Genomic DNA, 6,745 nt, shown 5'->3' on the forward strand with positions numbered 1-6,745 from the left:
TTACGGCTGCATGGCGAGGGGCAGAGGGTAGTTAGGCAAACTTAGCATACCCAGAAGAATGATTTCAGGACTGACTGCTTTTCAGATTTCAGGGCAGATAATGCTATGGAGGTGATGGAAATGACATTATGTCACTGCTATAAGTGGGAATATAATAATTTTCTAATGTGCTTTAAAGTAAAAATGTAACATCTAAACATTGAAAAAATAAAACATCCTTAGACCACCTAACTTCACCTTTTGGATCTCAGCACACCATGTATCGCTCTTCGGAAGATACCTCTCTTCCGTAATAAATAATAATCACAATGGCGATGATAATGAATAAAGATGACAGACATGGGGCTGCCTATGTGCTGGGCTCCACTCTAAGTGCTTTAACATATATTAGCTAATGTGATCCTAACAACAACCATATGAGGAAGTGCTATCATTTGCTCTGCAGATAGAGAAACTGAGGCAAAGAGAGGTTTAGTAACTTTCTCAAGGTCACACAGTTTGCATGTGGCAGAGTCAGATTTGAACACTGGCAGCCTAGCTCTAGAACCTGGCCTCTTAACCATTTCATTATGCCGTCTCTGCTGTTGCTGTCCTTTTCCCCTTACTTATGGTCACTTTGGGCTGGACGTTTTAACTACATTCCTTGAGGATAGGAGTCTGGGTAAGCACACAGCACACAGTAGACACTTAGTAAATGGTAGCTGTTATTCATCATTTAGAGTATATGAAACTCATTCCTATTCATTAGCTCAGTGAAGCATCCTGGCTGCTTCAGGAGATGGGTGGGGAAGGTATTGGGGTCCCATTTTACAGTTGAGGAGACTGAGGTTCGGAGCATGCCAGTGACATTCCAAGGTCCCAAACTGGGAAGTAGGGGAGCTGAAATCAAACTCCAAATATCGGAGAAGGCCAGTCCAAGTTCCCTTCCCCTGGCAGAGCCTTGCCTGATAACGCGGAATTGACTGATTAATAAATAAGACTTGTTGACTTGTCTTGAAAGCTTGCTTCGCCAAGTCCTACTGTGTCTTTTCCTAAGGAGGTTAGTGGGCTTCCCTGCGTTTCCCTTTTTCCTTGTGGGAAGGGATTTGTCAGTGCACACAGGCCAATCTCAGGGACCCAGCAATCCTTTCTCTCTCTTTCTGTCTCATGTTCTTTCTCTCTTTTCCTTGCACACCAATCTCTCTGTTTCATGTACTTGTTCTATCTTTGACTGATTCCCTGTGATGAGTTGTGCTCCTGGAAAGCTGCCCTGTGACATTTCTTCCCTTTTGTGTCCCTGACAGTAGCACTTCCCTGGAGGCTCTTAAAGGAGAAGGAGGAGGGAGTGAAAAAGGCATGGATGCCCTAGCAGTGTCATCCAGCAACAAAGCCCAGTGTTCAGGCTAAAGCTTTGAGCATGTGTCCTTTCTCTTGTAGGGCACGCACGTGGTATTGTTCAGAACAGGTTGCAGTATGATTGAAGCATTGGGTTCTTTGTCTCAGAGGGAGCTCAGTCGTGATTCCTAAAGCTGATTTGCTATGGGCTTCTTAATGTAGGGTCCCTGGCAGACTTGCTATATTGGTTTCCTATGCTGCTGTAACAAGTAACCACAAACTTTGTGGCTGATGACAACACAGATTAATTATCTTACAGTCCTGGAGGTCAGAATTCCTCAAACCAAGGTGTCAGCCGTGGAGTTGTGTTCATTCTGGAGGTTTTCGGGGAGACTCTTTTCCTCACCTTTTCCATTTTCTACAGCCTGCCTGCATTACTTACCTGGTAGCTTCTCCCACCATCTTCAAGGCCAGTAACAAAGCATCTTCATACCTCTCCCTACCTCTCTTTCTCTCTCTCCCCCTCTCTCTTTCTCTCTCTCCCCCTATACTTCCATCAACACCTCTCCTCTCTTACTCTGGCCCTCTGACCTCCCTCCTGTAGGGACCCTTGTGATTACATTGGATTCACCCAAATAACCCAGGATAATCTCCCCACCTCAAGATTCTCAACTTACTCACTCCTGCAAAGTCCCATTTGCCACTTAAGGTAATCTATTAATCCCTTTTGGGGATGAAAATGTGGACATCTTTTGGGGTCATTATTTTGCCTACCACACTTGCTAAGTGAAATGGGAGCATTCTCTTTTTCTGGGCTATCTCAGTGCCCATTTCCTTGGGAGACAGAAAAGCACAGAAGACCTTGAGATAAACGGTTCAGATTCACACCCCATTCTCCCCCTCTTCCTAGCTGTGTTATCTTGGGCAAGTCACTTGAGCTCTCCATGTCTGGTTTCCTCATCTTGAAAATGGGTAAATAGCGCAACACAACCTCCGTTCACTGTTGTCAGTCATGAATAGTGCTGGGGAGATAAAGCATGGCACCTGCTAAATAGTAAGCACATGCCCCCTGCAAAAGGAGAGATGATTAGGAATTAGGAATGCCAGATAGCATAATGATCATAAATTCACAGGGTCTTGGTTCAAATTCCAGTCTCACCACTTGTGAACTCAATGGCCTCAGGCTAGTTGTTTTAGGAGTCTCAGTTTCGTAAAACAGAAATGAAACCATTATCATCCTGAAACAGGATTTTTGGGAAGAGGAGATGATGCTGCTGCACATATACCAATTGTGCAGGAGGTAGTGGGTAGCATTTGTTGCTGTAGCTATTACTACCATCATCATTTCCCATCCTCTTTGGGGTGATGGAACGTCTTACTGGGCTGCCTCTGCTCCATAAAACAAGGGTAGAGCAAGGCGCCTTGCTGAATTGGGGCCTGAGGAATCTTCGCAATGTTCTATCATTGAATGAAGCCCCGAGAGCGTTGGAGCCTGGCTGGGCTCAGCCTTGAGGAGTCTGAGTTTTGAGGTGTCTCCCTGCTGCAGTGCTACAGGCTGGTGGAGCTTACAGCAGCAGCTGCTTCTTTGAACAAAGGGCTCTCCAGAAGCACTGGGGACAGAAAAGGGGTTTGGCAGTGGTGACCAGGGAGGTGGGCAGGGTGGGGCAAGGTCCCCTGACAAGGCAAGGCTAGTTCCTAGATGGCATGCTCACCAGAGAGGGTGTAGAGTTCCGGTTTCAACCATATTATTATTTTTTAATTTTGCTGCAAAGTCCTTGTTTCAATGAAGGCTTGGGCAGATGCCCAGTATGCAAAACAGTTAAAAGCACCACTAACTGTTCTAGTTGAAACCAGAGTAGAAGGTCAGTTGAGGCCTCTTTTCATTTCCACAGGGTCTCTAGGGGGGCTGGTTTAGGAAAAACTGACAGGGTTATGAAAACACAGACTTTGGAGTCAGACAGACCTGAGATTTGCATCGCTGCCTCTGCTGCTCCCTGGTTGTAGGAGCTTGGGGGCTTCACATCATCTGTCTGAACCTTCGTCTTCTTGTCTGTAATTGGGCAATAACAACACCCACTTCAGGTCATTGTGAAGTGTGTAAAGTGCTTAGTACAATGCCTGACACATGTAGGTGTCTAGGTATGCAGCAGCTGGTAGCTATTGGCATTCCCTAAGGGAGAGCTGAATTCATGAGAGGCCCTCCCAGAATACATGCCTAATGGCCAGGGAAGCTGTGAGAAATTCTTTGGGATTGGAAGCCAAGAGGCCTGGGAACTACTTGGGTTCTGATTCCACCACCAGATCCTAGATGACTTTCATTTCTCCTTGGGCTTCTTGAATCACTCTTCAAATGTTTATTGAGGTGGCCAGGTGTGGTGGCTCACGCCTGTAATCCCAGCACTTTGGGAGGTCGACGTGGGTGGGTCACTTGAGGTTAGGAGTTCAAGACCAGCCTGGCCAACATGGCTAACAATACAAAAATTAGCCAGGCGTGGGGTGCATGCTTGTAGTCCCAGTTATTTGGGTGGTTGAGGCATGAGAACCTCTTGAACCCAGGAGGTGGAGGTTGCAGTGAGCTGAGATATCACCACCGCACTCCAGCCTGTGCAACAGAGCGAGACTCTCTCAAATAAAACAAATGAAATTGTCTATTGAGGGTTTCATATGTGCCTGGGACTGCCCTAGGCAATAGACCACAGGTCCTGGCATCTGAAAGGCTTACATTCTATACTCAACTCTGCTACTTCCTAGCTCTTTGACTATGGACAAGTCACTTCTCCTCTCTGGTCCCCAGTTTCTCCATCTGTAAAGTGAGAACACTGAATTTATGTCACAGGATCATCCCAGAAGATATTCAATGAAATTCTTCCCTCAAACTAGTAGAATGCATTTGAAATGGACTCTGAGAGAGACATCCTGGAGCATGTTCTTTGGAATCATACAACCCTGAGTTTGAATGCAATGTCTGTAACTTACTGTGAAGTCTTGGGCAAGGAATTTTATCTCTTGATTCTAAGTTTTCTCATTTGCAAGATGGGAATAATACTAGTGCCCTGAAAGGGTCATGGTGAGGACTTTGGAATATGATACATGTAAAGTTCCTAGCAGAAAGGCTGGCACACAGTAGGTTTTCAATAGCTGCCATAATTGTCACCACCACCACCACCATAATCATCACCATCAACATCATCAGCATAATCATTGTCAATCAACACCATCACTATAATCATCACCATGATTACCGCCATGATGACAATTACTACCACCACCACCACCATCACCACCACCATCATCATTATCACCATCTATAAAATGAAGCTCTAGGCCAGATGCAGTGGTCCACACCTGTAATCCCAGTACTTTGGGATGCTGAGGCAGGAGGATCATTTGAGGCCAGGAGTTCAAGACCAACCGGGGCAATATAGTGAGACCCGTCTCTGCAAAAAATAAAAAAAAATAATTAGCAGGGTATGTTCATGTGCACCTTTAGTCCTAGCTACTGGAGAGGCTGGGGAAGGAGGATCACTTGAGCCCATGAGTTCAAGGTTTCAGTGAGCTGTGATTGCACCACTGCACTACAGCTTGGGTGACAAAGTGAGACATTATCTTTTTTTTTTTTTTTTTTTTTTGAGATGGAGTTTCACTCTCGTTGCCCAGGCTGGATTGCAATGGTTCAACCTCGGCTCACTGCAGCCTCCATCTCCTAGGTTCACGTGATTCTCCTGCCTCCACCTCCCAAGTAGCTGAGATTACAGGTGCACCCCACCATGCCCGGCTGTTTTTTTGTATTTTTAGTAGAGATGGGGTTTCACTACGTTGGCCAGGCTGATCTCGAACTCCTGACCTTAGGGGATCCATCCGCCTCAGCCTCCCAAAGTGCTGGGATTACAAGTGTGAGCCATTGTGCCTGGCAGAGACACTGTCTTGAAAAATTGTTTTTTAAGTGAAGCTCTAAATGTTTTCATTTTAACTCCTATGTCTCATGGGGAGAAGTAAGTGACAAATGTAGTAGTTAACCCTGGGCCATCTGGATGGGAAGCTTTAGATGTGAGTCTCCAATAGAGAGAGTTCTCCTTCACTTTACAGAGAAGTTCTACGCAGATCTTGTTCTGTTTGATATTTCCTGGCCCTTTTCCAACATGAGCCCTTTCCCAAAGTTAGCAGGAATAGGACCCTTGAGCTCTGGAGCACTGGGAGCCATGGGAATCCATTCCTTGTTACATATTTCCCCTTTTGATAGTTTTATTTCATTGTCCATATAGCGATTTCATTTCAGAAAGCCAGTCTGGATCTTTCAGGGAAGGGTCTTTGGCCAAGGCTCAATGGTCTGATTTAGACTTAAAATTTCCCTTCATTCCACTCAAACCGCATGCTGAAGGGTGAGGTTGGCCCATGCCATCCTAGGTGGGCTGTCAATTCCTTTATTGCTCTGTCCAAACAATGTTGTAGGATAGGTTATGGATCATGAAATCATGGCAGTTCACAGCTTGAGTATTCTTATTGTTGCATTTTAACCTCTTGCTTCCTATCTTTAGGAAAAATGAGGTCATTATATTATCATTTTTACAGATGGGACTTGGAAACGTTAAATGACTTTTCTAGGGTTGTAAGGGGGCTGTATCTGGCTTCCAGAAAATTGTCAAGTGCTTATTCAACTAAGCCATCCTGCCCCTTAGAAATTTCCGTTTCTTACGCCTCAGCTTTTCTGCTCTGAATTCTGAGAAACTCCAGGTACAGGTCAGAAATCTGCAGCAATGGGGGTGAGGACAGGTCAGCTGGGCGAAACTTTGAGGGGAAAAACCACTTAGGGAGCCCCGCACACTGGGGCCAAACTCTTGTCTGAGCAGAGAGGAGCAATGCAGGACTGGGGGCGTGTGGGAGACAGGGGCTGCGAAGTTATAGCTCCTTTGCTCTGAGAGTGAGCGACAGTATTAGAACAAGTGTGTGGTAGGTAAGCTGTCACTGACTAGACTGTGTGATGTCGAGAAGTCCCGTCCCCCACCCCTCCGGACTCCCCCTTCTCTGCTCTAACCATCCAATTACTTAACTTCTCTGCCTAGGGGTTCGCTTCCCGCCCATCTCCTCCTCCACCGCATCTTAGCGCTGTCCGTGGTGCTGACCGCCAATCCCCTGGTTGCCGTTTCGACCAGCTGGGATCTCTGGTGCGCCCAACCTCCCCTCCCGGCCTCCCACCTTTCTTTCTCCAGGCACCGCACACATAAATCACGGGTGGGAGGCAGGCTTGGCTTGGTTCCCGCTCGGTTCCCCCTGCACTGGGAAGCTGCCGCCCCGCTTCCCTTGCTCACACAGGGCTTTGCAGTAGTGGTGGCAGCCGCGGCAGAAACTGGCTCTGGGGAAGCAATTGATTCGTCTACTGCCAGCAGCCCGGAGTTGCCTACGCGGACTAGAAAGGAAGGCAGAAGGGAGAGAG

The 6,745-nt window shown here is 46.7% G+C and overlaps 1 protein-coding gene across 1 annotated transcript in view; it reads left to right on the top strand.

Moving 5' to 3' along the window:
- RPH3A (rabphilin 3A) overlaps window positions 1-6,745 on the top strand; it is a 338,292-nt gene that overhangs the window by 214,438 nt on the left and 117,109 nt on the right. The window lies entirely within an intron of this gene.

This window comes from Colobus angolensis, unplaced genomic scaffold (assembly GCF_000951035.1).
Source record: "Colobus angolensis palliatus isolate OR3802 unplaced genomic scaffold, Cang.pa_1.0 Scaffold79, whole genome shotgun sequence".
Taxonomy (NCBI): domain Eukaryota; kingdom Metazoa; phylum Chordata; class Mammalia; order Primates; family Cercopithecidae; genus Colobus; species Colobus angolensis.